Consider the following 25,989-nt stretch of genomic DNA (forward strand, 5'->3'; position numbering starts at 1 on the left):
CCCAACTATTACTATGGATATCCGCCAGGTCATCCGTGGCATTAGACCAACTTAGGCCAAAAGCCTAAGCTTGGGGGAGTACGTATTTCCCACTGACATTACATTTATGTTCACACACTCATTGCTAGATGTCGGTGCTCATACTTTTTCATTGTAATATCCATGCTAGTTTATTTTCTCTTTTTATCCTTTCTTCTTGTGTGTTTGATAAACCTTAAGAAAAAACCAAACAAAATTAGTTGTAGCTTTTAATTAGTTTACTTTCTATGCTTGTAGTAGTAATTAAAAAGAAAACCCAAAAAGACTTCTTGTTCTTCTTTTTGCTTATTGGGAGCTTTCCCGTGTATACAGTTTTATTTCTTTTCTTTTCTTTTCTTTGGGGGTCGATAGGAGAAGATCATGATTAAATTGTTGAAGTGGTTCTTATATGCATTTTTGTTGATCTAACAAAAGAGCCCACATTGCATTGTCTTCTCCTGTTTATTGAATGCTTGCAGATTTCAGCTTAGTCCAATGCACGCGCACTATTATTAGTATCCACATCGTTCGGTCGTGCAAGTGAAAGGCAATAATGATGATTATATGATGAACTTATTGAGATGAGAAAAGCTGGTATGAACTCGACCTCTCTTGTTTTTGTAAATATGATTAGTTCATCGTTCCTAATTCAGCCTATTATGAATAAACATGTTTGCAATGACAATTAGAGATTATAGTTGCTTATGCCATTCTTAATTAGCTAGGAGCTTATAATGGTTTACCTTGCGTGCCAACATGCTATTAAAATGGTTGTGATGTGGTATGATAGGGTGGTATCCTCTTTTGAACGATTCGAGTGGCTTGACTTGGCACATGTTCACACATATACTTGAAACAAAATCAACATAGCCTCTACGATATTCATGTTCATGGTGCATTATATCCTACTCATGCTTGCATTCGGTGTTGATTAATGCATTCGGTGTTGATTAATTTTAATGCATGTTCATGACTGTTGTCGCTCTCTAGCTGGTCGCTTTCCAGTCTTTTTCTAGCCTTTACCTGTACTAAGTGGTAATATTGCTTGTGCATCCAATCCCATAAACCCCAAAGTTGTTCCATATGAGTCCACCATACCTACATATATACGGTATCTACCTGCTGTTCCAAGTAAATTTGTACGTGCCAAACTCTAAACCTTCAAATAAATATCATGTTTTCTATGCTCGAATAGCTCATGTATCAACTAGGGCTGTCTGTATCTTCCGTGTTAGGTGGGTTATTCTCAAGAGGAGTGGACACCGCTCCTCACTCACGAGAAAGTGGCTGGTCACCGGGATGCCCAGTCCCATGCCTTATGCAAATCAAATCAAAATAATTGCAAACAAAACCCCCCTGGGACTCTTGTTAGTTGGAGGCACTCGTTGTTTCGAGCAAGCCATGGCTTGATGCTTGTTGGTGGAGGGGGAGTATAAACTTTACCATTCTGTTTTGGAACCACCTATAATGTGTGTAGTACGGAAGATATCACCATCTCTTGGTTGTTATGTTGACAATGAAAGTATACCGCTCAAAATATTATTCATCTCTATTTCAAAACTGAGCTCTGGCACCTCTACAAATCCCTGCTTCCCTCTGCGAAGGGCCTATCTATTTACTTTCTTGTTGAGTCATCATCCTCTTATTAAAAAGCACCAGTTGGAGAGCACCACTGTCGTTTGCGTTCATTACTATTAGTTTACATTGCGTATGACCTGATTGGATCTCGTTTACCATGAATTACAATGTCTAGTCAGTCCTTGATCTTTAAAGGTGCTCTACATTTATGTTTCGCGGTCTCAGAAAGGGCTAGCGAGATACCATCTTGTTATATCATATTATAATTGTTTTGGGGAAGTGTTGTCATCCGAGATTTATTATTATTGCTCGCTAGTTGATTATGTCATTGATATGAGTAAACATGAGACCTAAGAGTTATTGTGACTATGGTTAGTTCATAATCTTTGCTAAAAACTTGAATGCTAGCTTTACATATTTACAACAACAAGAGCAAACAGAGTTTGTAAAAGTTTTTCTTTATCACTTTCAGTTTGTCAATTGAATTGCTTGAGGACAAGCAAAGGTTTAAGCTTGGGGGAGTTGATACGTCTCCGTCGTATCTACTTTTCCAAACACTTTTGCCCTTGTTTTGAACTCTAACTTGCATGATTTGAATGAAACTAACCTGGACTGATGCTGTTTTCAGCAGAATTGCAATGGTGTTATTTATGTGCAGAAACAAAAGTTCTCGGAATGACCTAAAACTCCACGGAGCGTATTTTTGGAAATAATAAAAAATACTGGCAAAATATCAAGACCAGCGGGCCCACACCCTAGCCACGAGGGTGGGGGCGCGCCCCCTACCTCGTGGGCCCCTTGGAGCTCCTCCGACCTCAGCTCCAACTCTATATATTCGTGTTCGGAGAGAAACAAATCAAGGAGAAAGATTCATCGCGTTTTACGGTACGGAGCCGCCGCCAAGCCCTAAACTCTCTCAGGAGGGCTGATCTGGAGTCCGTTCGGGGCTCCGGAGAGGAGAATCCGTCGCCATCGTCATCATCAACCATCCTCCATCACCAATTTCATGATGCTCACCGCCGTGCGTGAGTAATTCCATCGTAGGCTTGCTGGACGGTGATGGGTTGGATGAGATTTATCATGTAATCGAGTTAGTTTTGTTAGGGTTTGATCCCTAGTATCCACTATGTTCTGAGATTGATGTTGTTATGACTTTGCTATGCTTAATGCTTGTCACTAGGGCCCGAGTGCCATGATTTCAGATATGAACCTATTATGTTTTCATGAATATATGAGAGTTCTTGATCCTATCTTGCAAGTCTATAGTCACCTACTATGTGTTATGATCCGGCAACCCCGAAGTGACAATAATCGGGACCACTTCCGGTGATGATTGTAGTTTGAGGAGTTCATGTATTCACTATGTGTTAATGCTTTGGTCCGGTACTCTATTAAAAGGAGGCCTTAATATCCCTTAGTTTCCGCTAGGACCCCGCTGCCACGGGAGGGTAGGACAAAAGATGTCATGCAAGTTCTTTTCCATAAGCATGTATGACTATATTCGGAATACATGCCTACATTACATTGATGAATTGGAGCTAGTTCCGTGTCACCCTAGGTTATGACTGTTACATGATGAACCGCATCCGGCATAATTCTCTATCACCGATCCATTGCCTACGAGCTTTCCATATATTGTTCTTCGCTTATTTACTTTTCCGTTGATATTGTTATCATCAGTACAAAATACCAAAAACATTACTTTTGTTGTTGTTACCTTTTGCTACCATTACCATTACTATCATATTACTTTGCTAATAAATACCTTGCTGCAGATACTAAGTTTCCAGGTGTGGTTGAATTGACAACTCAGCTGCTAATACTTGAGAATATTCTTTGGCTCCCCTTGTGTCGAATCAATAAATTTGGGTTGAATAATCTACCCTCGAATACTGTTCCGATCCCCTATACTTGTGGGTTATCACCTTCCCACACAATACTTCAACGTCTCTAACAATCCCAATTGGTGAAATAGTATCTCTATTAGCAAGCTTAATGGTAACATTGATATCTTCTATCTCAGCTGGTGCAATATCATGCATAATTTCTTTGTATAAGGAAATAGGTATTGCACTAGAACTAGCACCAAAATCACACAAGCCATGATAACAATGATCTCCTATTTTAACAGAAATAACAGGCATGCCTACCACATGTCTATGTTTATCTTTAGCACCAGGTTTAGCAATTCTAGCAGTCTCATCACAAAAGTAAATAACATGCCCATCAATATTATCAGCCAAGAGATCTTTAACAATAGCAATATTAGGTTCAACTTTAACTTGCTCAGGGGGTGCATAAGTTCTAATATTAATTTTACGAACCACAGTTGAAGCTTTAGCATGATCCTTTATTCTAACAGGGAAAGGTGGTTTCTCAACATAAGCAGTGGGAATAACAGGATCATCATAAGTAGGGAGATCAACTACTTTTACTTCAATGGGAGGATTATATTTAAACCACTTCTCCTTAGGGATATCAACATGTGTAGCAAAGGATTCACAGAAAGAAGCTACTATCTCAGAGTCAAGTACATATTTAGTGCTAAATTTACGGAAAACGTCGGTATCTATAAAACATTTAACACAATCAAACTTAGGTGTTATACCTGACTCCTTACCTTCGTCGAGATCCCAATCTTCAGAGTTGCGTTTAATTCTCTCCAATAAATTCCATTTGAATTCAATAGTCTTCATCATAAAAGAACCAGTACAAGAAGTATCGAGCATGGAGCGATTGTCGTCAGAAAGCCAAGCATAAAAATTTTGAATAATCATTCTCTTGAGAGCTCATGATTGGGGCATGAATATAACATTGACATAAGCCTCCCCCAAGCTTGAGAGATTCTTTCTCCTTCGCGAGGCCAAAAATTATATATATATATATATATAATTACGATCACGATGAATAAGATGCATAGGATAAAACTTCTGTTGGAATTCCACTTTCAACCGTTTGTAGTCTCATGATCCCATATCATCACATAGCCTATACCATGTCAATGCATCTCCCTTCAAAGATAAAGGGAAGACCTTCTTCTTGATAACATCATCGGGCATACCTGCAAGCTTAAATAATCCACAAACTTCATCCACATAGATTAAGTGTAAGTCGGGATGTAATGTTCCATCTCCTGCAAAAGGATTAGCTAGCATTTTCTCTATCATACCCGAAGGAATTTCAAAGTAAACATTTTCAGTAGGTTCAGTAGGTTGAGGAGCAACTATTTTCTCTACCGGTCGGGGTGAACATACCCCGAACAAGCCCCTCAAAGGATTACTTTCCATAGTAACAAGTGACAGTAAATTTCAGCACACTATATAAATTTTTCCTTACCAAATTCCACCTACCAAAGGCGCTTCACTCCCCGGAAACGGTGCCATAAAAGAGTCTTTATGACCCACAAGTGTAGGGGATCTATCGTAGCCTTTCCGATAAGTAAGAGTGTCGAACCCAACGAGGAGCAGAAGAAAATGATAAGCGGTTTTCAACAAGGTATTCTCTGCAAGCACTGAAATTATCGGTAACAGATAGTTTTGTGATAAGATAATTTGTAACAAGTAGAAAGTAATAAAAGTAAATAAGGTGCAGCAAGATGGCCCAATCCTTTTTGTAGCAAAGGACAAGCCTGGACAAACTCTTATATGAAGGAAAGCACTCCCAAGGACACATGGGAATTATCGTCAAGCTAGTTTTCATCACGAACATATGATTCACATTCGGTACTTTGATAATTTGATATGTGGGTGGACCGGTGCTTGGGTACTGTCCTTACTTGGACAAGCATCCCACTTATGATTAACCCCCATTGCAAGCATCCGCAACTACAACAGAAGTATTAAGGTAAACCTAACCATAGCATGAAACATATGGATCCAAATCAGCCCCTTATGAAGCAACGCATAAACTAGGGTTTAAACTTCTGTCACTCCAGCAACCCATCATCTACTTATTACTTCCCAATGCCTCCCTCTAGGCCCAAAAAATGGTGAAGTGTCATGTAGTCGACGTTCACATGACACCACTAGAGGGATAACAACATACATCTCATCAAAATATCGAACAAATACCAAATTCACATGACTACTAATAGCAAGACTTCTCCCATGTCCTTAGGAACAAACGTAACTACTCACAAAGCATATTCATGTTCATAATCAGAGGGGTATTAATATGCATAATGGATCTGAACATATGATCTTCCACCAAGTAAACCAACTAGCATCAACTACAAGGAGTAATCAACACTACTAGCAACCCACAGGTACCAATCTGAGGTTTGGATACAAAGATTGGAAACAAGAGATGAACTAGGGTTTGATATGAGATTGTGCTGGTGAAGATGTTGATGGAGATTGACCCCCTCCCGATGAGAGGATCATTGGTGATGACGATGGTGATGATTTCCCCCTCCTGGAGGGAAGTTTCCCGGGCAGAACAGAGTTCCACCAAGGTTCCGCCTCGTGGCGGCGGAGTTTCGTCCTGTAAGCTTGCTTCTGATTTTTTCTCGGATGAAATACTTCATATATTAGAAGATGGGCATCGGAGGGCCACCAGGGGGCCCACCAGGCAGGGGGCGCGCCCCCCACCCTCGTGGCTGGTGGGTGGCCCCCCTCTGGTACTTCTTGCGCTCAGTATTTTTTATATATTCTGGAAATAACTTCCGTGAAGTTTCAGGACTTTTGGAGCTGTGCAGAATAGGTCTCTAATATTTGCTTCTTTTCCAGCCCAGAATTCCAGCTGCTGGCATTCTCCCTCTTTATGTAAACCTTGTAAAATAAGAGAGAATAGGCATAAGTATTGTGACATAATGTGTAATAACAGCCCATAATGCAATAAATATCGATATAAAAGCATGATGCAAAATGGACGTATCATGTGCCAACGGCGATCACATCGACTTTGGAACCATTTCCCACGCGCATCGTCACCTCGTCCTTAGCAAATCTCCACTAAATCCGCAGCCCCTGTTTCGAGTTGCAAATGTTAGCAACTGAACCAGTATCAAATACCCAGGCACTACTTCGAGCATTAGTAAGGTACACATCAATAACATGTATATCAAATATACCTTTCAATTTGCCATCCTTCTTCTCCTCCAAATACTTGGGGCAGTTCCGTTTCCAGTGACCAGTCCCTTTGTAGTAGAAGCACTCAGTCTCAGGCTTAGGTCCAGACTTGGGTTTCTTCACTTGAGCAGCAACTGGCTTGCTGTTCTTCTTGAAGTTCCCTTTCTTCCCTTTACCCTTTTTCTTGAAACTTGTTGGGGATATTACTGCTGGGCGTAAACCGGCCTATCTGGGCCGGATCAACTTCATCAGTAGTTCCAAAGTGATAAAGCCCAAGAAGGCAAATAAGGGCCTAAGGCCCGTAGTCAGTTCAAGACTTGTAGCTGTAAACCGGGAATTGTATATAAGCTTGTATTATAAGTTAGGAATAAGGAGAGACCAACCCGGATACGAATATCGACTGGTGTTGGGACTCTGTGAACCGACGGGTGTCACCCGTGTATATAAGGGGACGACCCGACGGCGGTTTAAGGACAACAGACAACAACTCGAGACATAGGCGAAGCTTGTTTGCTCCCTAGTCATCGAAACCCCATCATTTCCATCACAACTAGACGTAGGCTTTTACCTTCATCGAAGGGGCCGAACTAGTATAAACTCTCTTGCGTCCTTGTGTCCGCTTTAACCCCTTAAAGCTAACCCGTTGCGATGGCTCCGCGACTAAGTCCTTTCTCTAGGACATCTGCGGTGACAAAACCACGACAGTTGGTGCCCACCGTGGGGCTATCGCACGATGGTTTCCGGTTCTTGGAGGGCCGCTTTGAAGGACTCGAGGGCTACGTTGTAGGCCGGATGACTAAGAGTCGTCGCGGCAAGCTCTACATCGACGAGCAGGCTGGGGCCCCGAGGCCGGCTCAATTGAGTACGGGTACCGGGTCCCCTTTGGTGGCATTCACGTTTTCATTGGCAAGATCGGTGAACCGGGCCCTGAGCCGGACATCTGCACCGACCTCGTCGAGACGGCTCAGCGTGCGTGATCCGCCCGGGTTAAACCGGCCATGAAGCGTGCCTTCGTGGGAGTCATCCATGGAGGAAGTTATGAGGACGGACCAGAATTTTGCGGCGCGACCGTCGTTTGTTCCGATGACGAGTCTTCGACTGGAGAAACCGAATCTCTTTATCAGCTACAAGATGGCCGGATTGGGAGCTGTTCCGATGGCGACAGTATTCCGGACCCCCCTGATCTGCCCAACCGGGTCGGAATATTCATGGCCGGAACACAAGCAGCGCTTCATTCTTCGACAGCTGCGGCAACGATCTCCGGTTCAGCAGCGGCGACGGCTGCCGGGGCAGGAGGCCCTGTGCGCCCGCCGGCTCAGGTTCTATCAGAGCTATTTGATGCGTTGGCTGTGCTTATGGCGGAAGTTAATCCGCCGGATCAGGACGTTCACAACGCGGAGATTGCAAAGGTAAAGGAACAGATCACCCAGGCCAAGGCGGATCTAGCAACTGAGGACACCAGGATGGCCGCAGAGCGGACCGCTTTAGACGCACAAGCCTACAGGCTTATGTTGGACCAGAGCACGTTGCATGAAGTCATGAGGAGGAAGCACCGATCCCGTTTACCTCCGATTTTCGAGGCCAGAGACCTTTTCAACACTCCAGGACCAAGAACCGGCAATCCGCTGGAGGAAAACCGGGCAGAAGCCCCTGGGACCGGTGCACCGGTTCAGCCTCGTCAGATGGACCCGCCTCGTCAAAACACCGTTATACCTCAGGCTGCTTTAAGAACTCCGGGTCACTACTCCAACCCAATGGACAATCTTGTTGCTGCTGCTGCACGGCTAGAGGCTATTCCAATTGAAGGTGACTCGCCGCAGGCAGTAGAGACGCGACGGGTCAAGGAATTTCTGAGGACAGCTTTGGTCCAACAGGAAGCGTACTCGTACAGTCGCGACCGGATCCACTCGACCCCCCGTCCAAGCCGGAGCTATAGCAGACATATGGATGAACCAGCAGTGTCGAGTAATGAACGACGTGGAGCACCCCGTGACAACAACCCGGCGGGTGGTGCCAATAACGCTCAGGGAGTGGTGGACCGGGCCCGCGCGCGCAGGGAGGCCGAGTTAGCCACACAGCATCAGGCTCGGTAGCTCACGCCGGCTCGTCCAACCACCTTGACCGAACCTGGTGTTACTTCTAGTTCTTTGGGGGTGCCTTGCCTTATCCCTGCTTTACGCAACGTGCGCCTGCCCAAGGATTTCAAAGGCCCGCGCAAGGTACCAAATTACACGGCGGATCAACCTCCAGAGACATGGGCGGATAGCTATGAGATGGCCATGGAGATGCTTGATGTGGATGACGCAGCGTGTGCGAAATACTTCACCATGATGCTTGAAGGAACGGCCCGTACTTGGTTAAAAAGCTTGCCGGCTAATTCTATCAGTTCATGGGCCCAATTATGAGCCCGGTTTATCAGCAATTTCAAGGATACCTGTAAACAGCCTATGTCGATAGTGGACTTAGCTGCATGTGTCCAGGAGGAAGGAGAATCAACGACTCATTGGGTGCGCCGGGTTTCACAAGTGTTGCACTCCTCAGACCGCATCAACGCTGACACCGCGGTATTAACCCTAGAAGGCAACTGCCAGTTTGGGCCCCTCAAGCTGAAGTTGGGACGGATGAAGCATCATTGCACAGACATGGGGACCCTCATGGCCGCTTTGGTGAAATATGCTGATTCTGGTAGTACGAAGGACCCCGAGTCTGATGATGACAAGACAGGGAAGGGAAAGAGGAACAGCAACTCTAAAGGTCAGCAGCATCACTGGGCAGGCAATGGTGGTGGAGGCAAGCGTAAAGCGGATGGTAACATGGACTTTCTGGCTAATACCAACGTACAGGACAATGGCCAGCGACGCAAGGGTAGACCGAAAAACCGTAATGGGGCGCCCAACCCTAACCCAGACCGCCTAAACTATCTGCTAAGCCAGCCCTGTCCAAGACATGGGACGAAGGAGGCGCCAGCAAACCACCTTTGGAAGGATTTCTTTATTATGCAGGAGTTCAAGAATTCTATTAATTTCCGGTATGATCACGAATCTGGAGGTGGCTCAAGATCCGGGCCGGGTAACGGTGGAGGAAGTTTTGGTTCAGGATTTAATGGTAATCCGGCCGGACGCAATGGTCAAAATAGTCAGAACAACCAGGGTGGTTACAACCAACAGCAGCAACAGTCAGGTTACCAGAGCAACCCAAAGCAGTTGAGTAGTGGGCAGTACCATGTCTTCACCACTAGCTTAGACAAGCGAGACCGGAAGGTTCAGAGGCGGGCGGTCAACTCTGTTGAACCGGCCATACCCCGTTATCTACGTTGGTCTGAACAGCCAATCATATGGAGCAGAGAGGATCACCCTCCCCAGGTCGATAATCCGGGTCAGTTGGCTCTGGTGGTGGCGCCTCAGGTAGGAGGTTACAAGTTCACCAAGGTGCTCATGGATGGAGGGAGCGGCATTAACATCCTGTACTATGAGACCTTCCGTCGTATGGGACTAACAGATAAGAATCTCAAACCGTCTAATACAGTATTCCACGGTGTAGTGCCTGGCCGATCAGCATATCCCGTTGGTAAGATAGCTCTGGAAGTGGCCTTTGGGGATGATCATGATTCCAGGTAGGAGGCATTGCCGTTTGAAGTGGTGAAAATCCAAAGTCAATATCACGCCCTGTTTGGGCGACCGGCCTACGCCAAGTTTATGGCACGGCCCTGTTATGTATATTTGCAGCTCAAGATGCCAGGTCACAAGGGGACAATAACGGTTCATGGAAGCCGCAAGATTGCTTTGGAGTGCGAGGAAGGAGATGCGGCCTATGCAGAGTTGGTCTGTGCCACCGAGGAGTTGAAGCATTATAAAGACAATGTTGATCCGGCAGACATGACTCCGTTAAAAAAGCCAACCACGGAGCATGATCCGGCCCTGAAGTTCAAATCGGCAGCAGAAACTAAGCTTGTTGACTTCATACCTGGCGATTCGTCCAAGCAGTTCAGCATCAGTGCCAACTTGGATCCAAAATAGGAAAGCGCGCTCATCGAGTTCATCCATGAGAATCGGGACATTTTCGCATGGAAGCCCTCTGACATGCCAGGTGTACCAAGGCAACTCGCTGAGCACACCCTTAATGTGGATCCTAAATATAAACCGGTGAAACAGTTCCTCCACCGGTTTAACAAAGAAATACGCAAGGCGATTGGAGAAGAGGTAGCCAGGCTCTTAGCAGCTGGCTTTATTGTTGAAGTTTTTCACCCTGAGTGGTTGGCCAATCCGGTGCTGGTCCTCAAGAAAAACGACACCTGGCGCATGTGTGTGGATTACACAAATCTTAATAAAGCTTGTCCAGCAGATCCTTTTGCCCTCCCCCGTATTGATCAAATTATTGATGCTACGGCGGGTTGCGAGCGTTTAAGTTTTTTGGATGCATATTCTGGCTATCATCAGATCAAAATGGTAGTTAAGGACCAGGAGAAGACGGTATTTATAACTCCCTTTGGAGCCTTCTGCTATGTGTCTATGCCCTTCGGGCTCAAGAGTGCCCAGGAAACTTATCAACGGTGTGTACAAAATTGTCTTCACAAGCAGATTGGCCGTAATGTGCATGCTTACGTGGATGATATCGTGGTTAAGTCCAGGGAGAAGGAGACTTTGATTGATGATTTGAAGGAAACCTTTGATAACTTGAGGGCATACAAGATGATGCTTAATCCGGACAAGTGTGTCTTTGGTGTGCCGGCGGGCAAGCTATTGGGTTTTCTGGTATCCAACAGGGGAATTGAGGCTAATCCGGAGAAGATCACGGCCATCACCTCCCTGGCTAAACCGAAGTGTATCAATGATGTTCAATGACTGGCCGGCCGGATTGCAGCGTTAAGCCGGTTTATCAGTCGTCTTGGTGAAAAGGCAATCCCTTTGTATCATATGTTGAAAAAGACGGATCAGTTTGTTTGGAGTTCCGCCGCTGATGAAGCGTTTGAGGACTTAAAGCGGCAATTGGCCAATCCGCCTGTGCTCGCTGCTCCCATTGACAAGGAGCCATTACTACTATATGTTGCTGCCAATGCTTGGGCGGTTAGCGTGGCTATTGTGGTGGAGCGAAAGGAGGCAGGTAAGGAGTATCCGGTTCAACGTCTGGTCTATTATATCAGCGAGGTACTAATTGAGTCCAAGCAAAGGTATCCGCATTGGCAGAAGCTGGTGTATGGAGTTATTATGGCAAGCCGAAAGCTTAAACAATACTTCCAAGGGCACCCAATTACGGTGGTTAGTTCTGCTCCTTTGGGGGATATCATCTAGAACCGGGAAGCGACTGGCCGGATTGCCAAGTGGACTATAGAGCTTGAGCCGCACGGTTTGAAGTATGTGCCTCGGACGGCGGTTAAGTCTCAAGCACTTGTTGATTTCATCAATGATTGGACGAAAATGCAAGCACCTGAAGAAAAGCCGGATCACACATATTGGACCATCCATTTTGACAGATCAAGGCAATTGGAAGGCTCGGGGGCTGGAGTCGTATTAACTTCCCCGCGAGGTGATAAGTTTTGTTATGTTCTCCGCTTAATGTTCCCTTGTACTAACAATGCAGCTGAGTATGAAGCCTTGCTCCATGGTCTCCGGATGGCTAAGGAGATGAATCTAAGTCGAGTTAAGTGCTTCGGTGACTCAGACCTTGTGGCTCAGCAAGTGTCTGGCACTTGGGACTCCAAGGACCCACTCATGGCAGCATATCGTCGTGAGGTGGATATTGTTGCAGGTCATTTCAAAGGTTATCAGGTGGACCACTTGGACCGGCGGAAAAATGAAGCGGCGGACGCCTTAAGACGGCTGGGCTCTCAGCGCAAACCGGTCCCGCCCAATGTTTTTCTGGATGTGCTACACAACCCGTCGGTTAAGATCCCTGGTGAAGCGGATTTGGCTATTCCTGATCCGGAGGTTCAATTGGTGGCAGCTCTTCATGTTATTCTGGATTGGACGCTTCCTTACCTGGCGTAAAAGAACCGGGGCGAGTTACCAGAGGATGAGACTCTGGCCCGACAGATAATCCGGCGATCCAAGTCCATGGCTATTATCAACGGCGAGTTGCATCATTGCAGTGTATCAGGAGCTTTTCAACGTTGTGTGTCTCCTGAAGAAGGTCGTGCAATTTTGCGTGAGATCCACGAAGGAGATTGTGGTCATCACGCCGGTTCAAAATCTCTGGTGGCTAAAGCGTTTCGCCATGGCTTCTATTGGTTAACTGCTCATGCTGATGCGGAGGATCTGGTCAGACGATGTGATGGTTGCCAAAGTTTTCAAGACGTGCTCATGTGCCGGCTCAAGAATTGAGAATGATTCCAATTACTTGGACGTTTGCGACTTGGGGGCTGGATATGGTTGGGCCTTTCAAAAGGTCCAAAGATAAGAAGACCCACCTCCTGGTGGCGGTTGACAAGTTTACAAAGTGGGTGGAGGCAGAACCTATTAGCAAGTGTGATGCGGCCACGGCGGTTCAGTTCATCAAAAAGGTGATTTTCCGTTTTGGCTTTCCGCACAGTATTATCACCGATAATGGTACCAATTTGTCCAAAGGTGTTATGAAGGAGCTCTGCGAACGGGAGCACATCCGGCTCGACGTTTCATCAGTGGCACATCCACAGTCCAATGGTCAAGCAGAAAGAGCTAATCAAGAGATCTTGAGAGGCATCAAGCCCCGGCTCATGGTTCCTTTGCAGAGAATGCCGGGTTGTTGGGTAGAAGAATTACCATCTGTGTTATGGAGCATCAATACAACACCCAACAGATCAACCAAATACACACCGTTCTTCATGGTTTATGGAGCGGAGGCGGTTCTCCCAGTGATATCCGTCATGATTCACCTCGTGTGACAGCTTATATTGAAGCGGACAACGAGACGGCACGGCAAGATGCTTTGGACCGGCTGGATGAAGAGCGTGACATCGCAGCCACCCGATCGGCGATTTACCACCAGGATCTTCGTCGTTATCACAGTCACCGAGTCAGAACCAGAACCTTCCAGGAAGGAGATTTGGTGCTTCGGCTCATCCAAGATCAGACTGATATGCATAAGCTATCCCCACCTTGGGAGGGGCCTTTCATGGTCAGCAAGAATCTGCACAACGGGTCATACTATCTGATCGATATTCGAGAGCATAAAGACTCACGCACATCAAAGGAGGAGACCAACAGGCCGTGGAACATAGCTCATCTTCGGCCTTACTATACCTGAGCCATTGGCTATACTTATGTACATATTACGACAATGTATATATTATGATTAAATATAATAAACCGGAACCTCAGCTAAAGCGGGGTATCTGTTCTTTTACATCATGTGAGGTTACACGGAGTTGCTCTAAAGCGGCCTCCAGTTTACCCCTTGAGTTTGCTTTTTAAAAGCATCATGTTATATCACTTGGGGGTTTGGTCGTGTCCGAACCAATACCATAACTCTTGATAGGCGAGAGCCACCAGATCACTTGGGGACTTGGTCATGTCTGAACCAGTCATGCCTCTTGATCGGCCTAAGGCCACAGAATCACTTGGGGGCTTGGTCGAACCTGAACCATGACCATGCCACTTGATCGGCATAAATGCCACGGTTTCATTTGGGGACCTGGCTGACTAGAACCATAGTTACACCTAACGGGAGCTTGGTCGTCTTCGGCCATGGTAACACCATCTGATCAGCTCAAATAAACCTTTTTTTGCAATGGTTTTGTCATTGCATTTTCATTACACTTTTCTTTGAAGGGGTTTTTTGCTTTTTATTGCGTTTTTTAAACCGACACAGTTTTTAACCAATCAATTGACGGAACACAGTTCACGTCAATCCGGAGACTATTTGCCCAGTTTGATCCTTGTTGTTAACATCCTCTTATGGAGTAACACGGTGTTTATTATAACTCGGCACGGTTTACATGGTAAACCAGCGTCATATATATACAAGAGCTGTTATCTCCTCCAACAGTGTGGGTTTGCAAAACTCCGCTTCAAGATTGGCCAAGCCAACTTCATGCTTAACGATGGCAGGTATTATGTATCGTAAAAATTTGGTCATATACTTAAGAATTTTTTTGGATGTTTTGACTTCATATATGCAGACATCATATTCCGCCGGACGGTACAACTGCGGTGGCACTTGAAGAGTTTTTTTTGTTGCAGAAAGTGCTTTGGAAAGTTCATCACCACAAGAAGAACAAGTTATGCACGAAGGCATATCAACATCAAAAGTATCAGCTATCCTATTACAAGGCAGCACGGTGCCCATAATAATATCATTGTTTTACGCAAAGGAGAGGCAGTTTCAAAACCGGCTTCCGGCTCAAACTTGGTCACCAGCCTGGCCTGACGGTTGTGGGTCATCCTGCGCCGCTTTAGCCTCCGTTTCTCTACCCAGTGGCTGGAAATCAACAGTTGTCCAGTCGATTCCCATTAATGCTTGAAAAACAGCTTCATCGTGGATCAGCAATGACGGGTCAATATCGGGAGCGTAAGTGTGCTTACGGATTGGAGGGATAAGATTTTCCAACTCATGAATTGGGGCAACTATTCGCTTGTTCTGATTGTCATATTGGGCTTGATAACGAGACAAGTTTGCTTCTTCAGCCAGTTGACAAGTTAGCGGACGTACTTCCCGGTTTATGGCTTGCTGATCCGCTTCACTAAATTCTGACCCGTCTTCTTTCAAGATGGGATAGCCCTGAGCCGCTTCAATAGGATCAAAATCCGGCACCCAGGCTTTTGCCCGCATTAAGGCATTGATCGCACCGGTTCGAGCAGCAGATTTCTTCAACTCTTCAACTCGGGCGGGAAGCACTGACAGTTTCATCAGGGTATCTTGAATCAAAGTGGGCGCCGGTTTGTTGTGAGATACGGTACAGATGATCCGCTGTGCGCCAGTATACAGTTGTTCGACCAACGTGTAGACGGCTTTCAATTTTTTCCGCACATCTGAACCCAAGTGACCAGTGCGTGTCCCTGAAATATCATAAGGGTTAAACCGGCAGTTTTGTAAGAGGGCCGAGTCAATTCAGAAGTCAAACTTGCTTACCAAAGATAGCAGGGGTCATAGTATGCATGTGCCATTTTATACTGGTCAGTTCATCCGCCACCGGTTTTAGTGCAGCCTCGGCATCCTCTGCTCGTTTGATTAAAGTGGACTTTTCAGTGGCCCAATCCGCCTGCTTCTTCTTGAAGCTCTCCTTAAGCTGCTCCATGGCGCTTAAAGCGCTGACTAATTCCTCTTTTGCTTTGGAGGTTTCAGCTTGTTGGGTTTTCAGGTTTTCTTGGAGGTCGGCGATTTGGTTTTCTTTCGTCTTCAGCTCAGCCTGCATGCAGACAGTTATATGCTTCAACAAAACGGTACAAGGATTGAAGTACCAACCACATAACAAGTTATGCACTTGGCACTTGGGGACTAATGCATATTCGATCTTCATCTTTCAATTGCTTACAAAGTCCCAAGATCAATACAAGTATTCAACTTGGCACTTGGGGGCTAATGGATATTTGCTCGTATATATTCTGATGCGGCAATTTCAATTACTGAAAGTACCGGTTTAACTACGCTAAGTTGAACCGGCCCTTGGGGGCTACATCAGCGAATTTCAAAACATCAAGATTTATAGTAGTAAGTCCCGGTTTGAAAGAATATTACAAACTGGCCCTTGGGGGCTACGAGAGTCAGCAAGAATGGAAGCATACAAGCAGGAAGGAGCATATGGAAGTTACCTCATATTTATCTTTCATCATATTAACCAGACCGGCTTCATAGTCGCGACTGGTATACAACCGGTTCAGATAGCCGGAATGGATGTCTTGGGCGTTCAGAGCAGCATAAGTCATCAGATCAACGTTCCACTTGCCTTTGCCAAAGGCAGCAAATTCTTCCTTGGCAGAATGTTTGGACAAAGCAACAGGATTGCTTGGCTCAGTATGGCCAGTGCTAGTAATGACAACCTCATCATCCTTGGTACCGCCGGTTTGCACTGGAGTTGTTGGCTTGTCAGTAGGTTTTGCTGGACCGGTGGAGCTTTCAATCCGGATGGATCCTGTGGGCTGATTGACAGGACCTGAGGCATCAGTAGGTCTCTCTTCAGCAATAAGATCGTCGTCTTGCTGCGGCTGATGTTGGGTATATCCTCAGGAATAGCCGCTTCAAGATCGAGTGTCTTGCCTGGCTCAAGAACGGCACCTTCTTCGGCCGCTTTGTCCAGGCGGGCCTTCTTGCTTGGCCTAGGTTTGGCCCTGAGAAGAATAACAAAATCAAATACAGCATATGTTTCAAGGCGATGTACTGCAAATATCACAATAAGTATAGCTTACCCAAGCACCATTTTGAGTGGTGGCAGCTGAGTAGCCGATGACTCGCCAGAAGATGAGTGGGAGGTAACTTGGTAATCGGAGTCAGATGGATTAAGAGGTTGACGAAAGCAGCCCGCTTGAGGACAAGCACTGACAAGCAAATTAGACACCTCTGAATGGCGTTTCCGAACCGTACTGTTCGGTAAACCGGCGAAGGTAACTACCTGGCCGCTGTGCCGGGTTGTGCGACGAGCTTCGTGTTGTTGGGTCTTCATAAGAAATTTAGGATCCAAATAAGCAAGAGGATGAGAAAATTTAACTTTCCGATTTGCCTGATGGATTTTTTGTGAAGGTAAAGGTTCTGAATCGGAAGAGAGAATAATTACCTCTGCAGCATCCGCGTGGCTGGCTTCGGCATCATCCTGACAAATATCATCATCAATAAGACGCATGAAAAATAAACCAAGTGAGTCAAGCTCTACCTCAAGGTCTGGATTATCCACATCATCATCAGGGGCCGGATTAGAAGATGTCGTGGTTCTTTTCCTGTGGGCAGTCTTCTTCACAGCTTTAGTCTTTTGCCGAGTTGCTCTTTCCGGTTTGTCTGGTTTTTCTGGTTTCTCCTGCGGCAGTTTCTTGCTCCAAAAACGGACCATTGGCCTGATTACACAGACACTGATATTAAACAATGAAAAGACATACCAATAACAGATTCAACAAAGAGAAAAATCAAAGTCTTACAGCTGGCGGTTTGTTGGTGGCACAGAAGGGAAGCAGGCCGGTTCTAGCACAGACGTGTTCCGGTTCATTCAGCATCTTATTCACAGCCTCTGTGATCTCTTCATCGGAGAGCTGGATTTTAGAATGTCGCAGTGGGTCATCAACACTGTCAGTATACTCGCACATCAAACCGGAGTGTTGACTAAGGGGCAGTATGCTCCATGATATCCAACAACGAGCGAGATCAACCCCTGTTAAACCGTTGGCCATAAAGGCTCTGAGCTTTGACAGTTGAGGAGCATATTTGCTTCTCTCCTGGGCAGTCAATCTTTGAGGAAAAGGGTGTGTATTGCTGAGCCGCTCCGGACGAAAGCCAGGCAAGGGATTCTCACCAGCAGGGGAGGTGTCTTTACAGTAGAACCATGTCTGATTCCACTCTTTGGGGTGGCTGTGCAGCTTGGCGTGAGGGTATGTGACCTCTTTCCTTTTCTGAATCGCCACGCCACCCAACTCCGTATTAGAGCCATCAGTAAACTCAGTATGGCGGTTTAGATGGAAAAGGTCTCTGAACAATTCCATTGTGGGCTCCTCTTGAAAGAACACCTCACAGAGCACTTGGAAGTGACACATATTTGTAACAGAGTTGGGGCCAGTGTCTTGTGGATGGAGTTGGAAATCGGTTAAAACATCCTGGTAAAATTTAGAACCGGGCGGCTTAAATCCCTGGGCTAAGTGATCTACGAAAACAACAACCTCTCCTTCTCGAGGTGTGGGAGGGCATTCTTTGCCAGGAGCCCTCCAATGGATGGTATCTTTGCTGCCTAAAGCGCCAATCAGGACTAGATCGTCCAGTTGAGCCTCTGTGACGCGAGAAGGAACCCAATTGCACTCATATACTTGCTTGGCCATGAGGAAATCTACAAGGTAGAAGATCCCGGTTCAAAAATGCATTGGTCAAGGTACATTGGTATGCGCAATGTCAAACCGGAGACATATCTGTCTAAAACGGAGTTTATAAAACAACAACATCTGGCGGTTCAACTAGGGGACTAATGATATATACCGGTTTGGCAATTTATTCTACAAGGTTAAACCGCCTGATCTAAGCATGGAGACAGCTGAGATGGCGGATGGATAAGTGTGTAGAAATAGATTTCACACGATTTCTCTACAGCGTTGGATCTGAAGCAAGTTCAGAAAATAAGAAAAATATTCAAAAGCTCAAGGTAGAACAGCATTGAATCAATGGGCAGAAACATATGTGAGATCTATGGTCTATGGCGAAACTAAAAACGGATATTAACAGCTACCGTTATACAGAGCAGGGGTTCACAGATGCATCCAGGGTTAGTGTATGAACACGAACAAGTGATGAACACTGCAAGAACATGAAACCCTAGAACAGATCTGCGGGGGAAAGGATAGAAGGTTTACCGGAGCTAAGGAAGACGTGGAAGGTTGCCGCGATGCTCTGGTGCGACCAGGTTGATGCAGCGGCCAAGGTTGAGGCAGAGGTCGACGGTGGCGGCGGAGCTCTGAAGCCGGGCGAGGCGAGGAAGACGAAGCAGAAGGGGAAGAAGGGAAAAAGGAAATGACCCTTCGGTCCTATTTATAAGGCAAAGGGCATGTGTCAGGCGCGGCAATTAAGGGGCTACGGAACGAAGTTGTCGCCTCGATTTCCGCATATCTATTAAACAAAGAAGCATAATGGATATCTTCATTATGACAGGTGACGTCACTCCGGTTTACAGCAATCCGAGAAGATGACATCATGGCGGTTCACCAATTTATGAGAAGATGTTGAAGATGAAGCTTTGGATAAAGGATTGACATGAACCTGTTCAAATCAATCTGGGGCCTAATGTTGGGGATATTACTACTGGGCGTAAACCGGCCTATCTGGGCCGGGTCAACTTCATTAGTAGTTCCAGAGTGATAAAGCCCAAGAAGGCAGATGAGGGCCTAAGGCCCGTAGTCAGTTCAAGACTTGTAGCTGTAAACCGGGAATTGTATATAAGCTTGTATTATAAGTTAGGAATAAGGAGAGACCAACCCGGATACGAATATCGACCGGTGTTGGGACTCTGTGAACCGACGGGTGTCACCCGTGTATATATGGGGACGACCCGGCGGTGGTTTAAGGACAACAGACAACAACTCGAGACATAGGTGAAGCTTGTTTGCTCCCTAGTCATCGAAACCCCATCAATTCCATCACAACTAGACGTAGGCTTTTACCTTCATCGAAGGGGCCGAACTAGTATAAACTCTCTTGCGTCCTTGTGTCCGCTTTAACCCCTTCAAGCTAACCCGTCGCGATGGCTCCACGACTAAGTCCTTTCTCTAGGACATCTGCCGTGACAAAACCATGACAAAACTGGTGGTCTTGTTGACCATCAACACTTGATGCTCCTTCTTGATTTCTACCTCAACAGCTTTTAGCATTGCGAAGAGATCAGGAATCGTCTTATCCACCCCTTGCATATTATAGTTCATCATGAAGTTCTTGTAGCTTGGTGGTAGTGATTTAAGAACTCTGTCAATGACACTATCATTAGGAATATTAACTCCCAGCTGAGTCAAGTGGTTGTGGTACCCAGACATTCTGAGTATATGTTCACTGACAGAACTATTCTCCTCCATCTTGTAGCTGTAGAACTTATTGGAGACTTCATATCTCTCAATCCAGGCATTTGCTTGAAATATTAACTTCAACTCCTGGAACATCTCATATGCTCCATGCATTCAAAACGTCGTTGAATTCCCGGTTCTAAGCCGTAAAGCATGGCACACTGAACTATCGAGTAGTTATTAGCTTTGCTCTACCAGGTGTTCACAACATCTGGCGTTGCTCCTGTAGCGGGTTTTTCACCTAGCGGTGATTTTAGGACATAATTCTTCTATGCAGCAATGAGGATAATCCTCAAGTTACGGACCAAGACCGTGTAGTTGCTACCATCATCTTTCAACTTAGCTTTATCTAGGAACGCATTAAAATTCAATGGAACAACAGCACGGGCCATCTATCTACAACAACATAGACATGCAAAATACTACTAAGTTCATGATAAATTAAAGTTCAATTAATCAAATTACTTAAGAACTCCCACTTAGATAGATATCTCTCTAATCATCTAAGTGATCACGTGATCCATATCAACTAAACCATGTCTGATCATCACGTGAGATGGAGTAGTTTTCAATGGTGAACATCACTATGTTGATCATATCTACTATATGATTCACGCTCGACCTTTCGGTCTCAGTGTTACGAGGCCATATCTGCATATGCTAGGCTTGTCAAGTTTAACCCTAGTATTCTGTGCGTGCAAAACTGGCTTGCACCCGCTGTATGTGAACATAGAGCTTATCACACCCGATCATCACATGGTGTCTCGGCATGACGGACTGTAGCAATGGTGCATAGTCAGCGAGAACACTTATACCTTGAAATTTAGTGAGAGATCATCTTATAATGCTACCATCGAACTAAGCAAAATAAGATGCATGAAGCATAAACATCACATGCAATCAATATAAGTGATATGATATGGCCATCATCATCTTGTGCCTTTGATCTCCATCTCCAAAGCACCGTCATGATCACCATCGTCACCGGCTTGACACCTTGATCTTCATCGAAGCATCATTGTCGTCTCGCCAACTATTGCTTCTACAACTATCGCTATCGCTTAGTGATAAAGTAAAGCAATTACATGGCGATTGCATTTCATACAATAAAGCGACAACCATATGGCTCCTTGTCGGTGTCAAAACCGGCGGATCTCGGGTAGGGGGTCCCGAACTATGCATCTAGGCGGATGGTAACAGGAGACAAGGGACACGATGTTTTTACCCAGGTTCGGGCCCTCTCGATGGAGGTAAAACCCTACTCCTGCTTGATTAATATTGATGATATGGGTAGTACAAGAGTAGATCTACCATGAGATCAAGAAGGCTAAACCCTAGAAGCTAGCCTATGGTATGATTGTTTTTCCCTACGGACTAAAACCCTCCGGTTTATATAGACACCGGAGAGGGCTAGGGTTACACAGAGTCTGTTACAATGGTAGGAGATCTACATATCCGTATCGCCAAGCTTGCCTTCCACGCCAAGGAAAGTCCCTTCCGGACACGGGACGAAGTCTTCAATCTTGTATCTTCATAGTCCAGGAGTCCGGCCGAAGGTATAGTCCGGCTATCCGGACACCCCCTAATCTAGGACTCCCTCAGTAGCCCCCGAACCAGGCTTCAATGACGATGAGTCCAGCGCGCAGATTGTCTTCGGCATTGCAAGGCGGGTTCTCCTCCAAATTCCGTGTACCTGTTGAATAATGTTCGGTTTCTTGTAAATGTAGCGCTCCTTGGCATCTACATCCAATAATGGCCGTCTTCCACGTGTCAAACGAATACGAAAAGTCGGGGTGTTTTTACATTTACACCCCTAGCCACGTGAATGAGCCGCCTATTTAATGGGACGAGGATTTAGATCCAAACCACACCTTCTCCCCTCCGCGAGTATTCATCAGAGCGTATCCGACAGAGGTCCATTCTATCATGACCGGCCGCCGCAGCTCCTCCTCTCGCCCTTCCAGCCCTCAGCCTGGAGATTGAGAGAGATGCTCCATCCCGCACAGCGAGCTAGTGATGCTCCCGACCAAGGGATTTCTCCCCCCGGCCTATATGGTCCCGGTTCGAGCTGGACTTGCCACCTATAATGGCGGAGAGCAAGCGGAGAGCGCCCCCAATCCCTCCAAAGGAGAGCGGGTATGCCTTGTCCCTTACTTAATAAGAGGGCTCGGATTTCCAATTCATTCGTTTCTCCGGGGGCTCCTGGAGTTCTATGGCCTCCAGCTGCACAACCTCACGCCTGCCTCCATATTGCATATCGCGGGCTTCGTAACCCTTTGCGAGCTGTTTTTGGGTTGTGAGGCTCATTTCGCGCTGTGGAAAAGGCTATTCTGCCTCGTGCCCCGTTCTCAGAAGGGGTCAATATATCAAGTGGGCGGAGCCGAAGTGTGGCGCATCGCCGGGACCGGATATCTATCCGGAACCCCAAAGAAGGCGTCCGAGGACTGGCCTTCGGAATGGTTTTATATAGAGGACGTCCCGCTGCCGGATCCTGTCCGGATCGGCCTCCCAGAGTTCGACAGTGCTCCCCTAAAGAAGTGCCTAAGCTGGCGTCCACGGAGCCCTCAAAGGGAAAGTGACAAGGACGTTCTTTACCTCATGGGGCAGATAAGATTGTTAGCTCATTCCAGACTGACCATGATTGGGGTCATGGCTGCATGCATCATGCGAGGGGTGCAGCCGCTTCAGTATAGAGGCCACCCCATGTGGGACTTCAACGGGGAGGACGACGCCACCCGCCACGGCCGTAAGGGGCCGGATTCGGCTGCCGCTCTAATAAAGATCTTGTCCGCTTTGTACAAGGGAGAAGAGGAGGAATTTCTCCGCGTCAACCCATAGGGTGGATTTTCTATGTACAATCCCCCAAGTTGGGTAAGTGGACACTTTTACTTGCCCATCTGTTTTATATTCCCATCGTTAAATATTCAGTCTAACGACTTCAACGCAGGAACTGCGCCAGGCTATTAAAGAAATAAACAACCCTCCTCCACAACCCAAGGATCCGGGACGGTCCCTCGACCCGGCCTCTCAAGAGGATCCGGACTTATCTGTGGAGCTGATTGATGGGGTGTTTCATCAATTGAGCAAGGACAACGCCTTGGTGGCCATTACGGCCGATTACCCAGGGCTACTCCCAGCCTCACAGGTAACCAAGACTGAAGCCCCAACACTTTGAAATGGGAACTATCCTCGTGTGTTTTCAATTGCTGTATGACAACCGTGTTTTGCAGGGGAGGTCCTTGAGATGGGAGGCCGAGCCTGCGGCGACTAGCCAACGAGGGGCGGCAAGGCCCCGCGGGCTGAAAAGAAGTGCGGTCTGGACTGAGACGTCGGCACAAAGGTATAGCGCGCCATCTTATTCCCAGGTGTTATTCCTTCAAGGCATATTAACGCTCGTGCTCTCTTCAGGACGAAGAGACCTCGCCGGACTATATCCAGAGAGGGTGCCAATCGCGCCTCCATGAGCCAGGCTCCAAAGCCTGGTCCGGAAGCAGAGGCGAACACAAGGCGCGCACCGGACGCTCCTCCAATAGAGGATGCGGACAGGCTGTCTGCCACCAATTCCGAGGTGGAGAGTGCCATGAACCACAGGCGTCGCCGGACAGTTCTTCGCGACGCTTGTTTCTCCCAAGAGGCATTGGATGCCTTCAATTCGGGAGATGCGTACCTCCGTGCCGCTCAAAATGATCTAGCCAGAGCCACGGAGCAATATGTAAAAGACATATGGGTAAGAAAATTTTGGTAATTATATATATACCAGTAGCCCCCGAGACTTGAAACAGTTAGAATAACTGATTTAAGGATCATTTGTTATACAAGTTCTTACAGAAAAGAATACCCTAGTGTCCCAGGAGCTGGAAGAGTGCAAAGCCCAACTTGAGGCCGCACTAGCCGCGGCAGGGGAGCCCAAGGAGACCCCCTCTGGTAATATACGCTTCGAAAGATAAGTATTTTGCGAAGTGCGGCGTGGGTGAAAATCTGACAAATGAAATTGCAGATGGCGCCGGATTAAATCCGGAAGAGCAACAACTCCTACGCCAGCTGAAGGCTGGTGAGAGCGTGCTGACAAAGGTGAGGCGGGAGAAGAACGATCTCCAAGATGCCAACACCAAGCTGGGCGTTGAACTGAAGGATGTTCGTGCCCAGCTGTTGGACTCCGTTAAGGACAATCAGCGGCTTCGACGCGGCATATTTAGTAAGTGCTTAAACGAACTTTGAAAAAAGAGTTCGGCGAGGAAGTCGACTAACAGAGTAATGTCTGTAGGTATGCTAACAGTTCGTCCTGCAGAGGAAATGCCCGGTTCTACGGGTGACCTTCTTCCCGAGCTCTCACAACTGCACGAGCGAGTTCGGCAGGTGATGCAAGGCGTCGCCCAGGCCTTGTGGCCATCCGTCTCCATGCCCGAAGGCCCTGGAGAGCTTGTAGAGAAGCTGAAGGGAGAGCGGTGGCGCTTCCGATTGTGGAAGATGTCGGCCTGCCATTAAGGGACCAGGGAGGCCTGGGCCATGGTGAAGACGCGGTACACGAAGGCTGACCCGAACCACATGGCCGAGGTCGGACACGCGGGGCCCGATGGGAAGGAGATCCCTGTGAGCTTAGTATACGGCCAAGTAGAATTGGCCGCAAAGTATTCCCAACAGGACTGTAAACTAGACAGCCTGTTAGATGGTATTGAAGAGGAATACAATCAGTCAGATTGACTATGTAATTTTAATTGACGTGTGTAATGCCTTCTAGCGGGATTGTAGATCGTTTGTCATGGCCGACCTTTTCGCTTCAACCTTGGGACCTGACGGTCCGGAGTGTGTCCGAATACCCTCGCGGTTATATAAGAACCAGGGTATGCATGGAGACCAGGCATAGGGGTCATTAGTGCTTGAACAGACAAGTGCCCAACTAGTTATGTTATATTACATGGTGAGTAAGAAACATCTTCCAGGGAGAATAGTTCTGTTAGGGGTTCCTTTCCCTGGGAGGCATGCCCTAAAGTGCATGTCCATTCTGCGAAAAGAGACGCAGGAAAAACATCTGGGGGCGTATAGATAAATAAGTGGAAAAAAAGATCATCTTTAGTTCACCGACTGAATATTCCTTTAAGAACGCTAGCTTTCGGCTTCACCCAGTTTGAGGTACACATCCGGCTGACCCGGCAGTAACAATCGCAGAGGTGCTCCCTTTACCGCCTAGCCGAACAATCGGGAACGTAGGGGTAAGCACAGGAACCAGGCAACCCAGCTTGGCCAAAACTTAAGTCATATCGATGCATATAATGGTGAATAAAAGGTACATGCGGAACTGTGACACATGTGTTGGGCATGAAACCCGTATAAATAAGCTTCTATTTAAAGAAGCCCCCAGGTTTAATGAGCGTGGATAGCGCGTCACTTTATGAGCCTTTGAAGGCTATAAGAGAGAGGGAGAGAGAAGGAGAGAAATGTAAGACAGAAAGTATATAAAAAATGGACAGGGGAAGGAGACGAACACAGAGTCCGGTGCTAGGCATAGAATCTTCGGAGACGGGGTGCATTCCATGGGTTCGGCTTGAGTCGGTTATCCGATGCATCTCACAGGCGGTACGCTCCACCAGTCAGGACTTGGTCAATTATGAAGGGACCTTCCCACTTGGGCTTGAGTTTGTCCTTTTTCTTGTCCGGCAGGCGTAGAACTAATTCGCCAA

Source organism: Triticum urartu, chromosome 5, assembly GCF_003073215.2.
Source record: "Triticum urartu cultivar G1812 chromosome 5, Tu2.1, whole genome shotgun sequence".
Classification (NCBI taxonomy): Eukaryota; Viridiplantae; Streptophyta; class Magnoliopsida; order Poales; family Poaceae; genus Triticum; species Triticum urartu.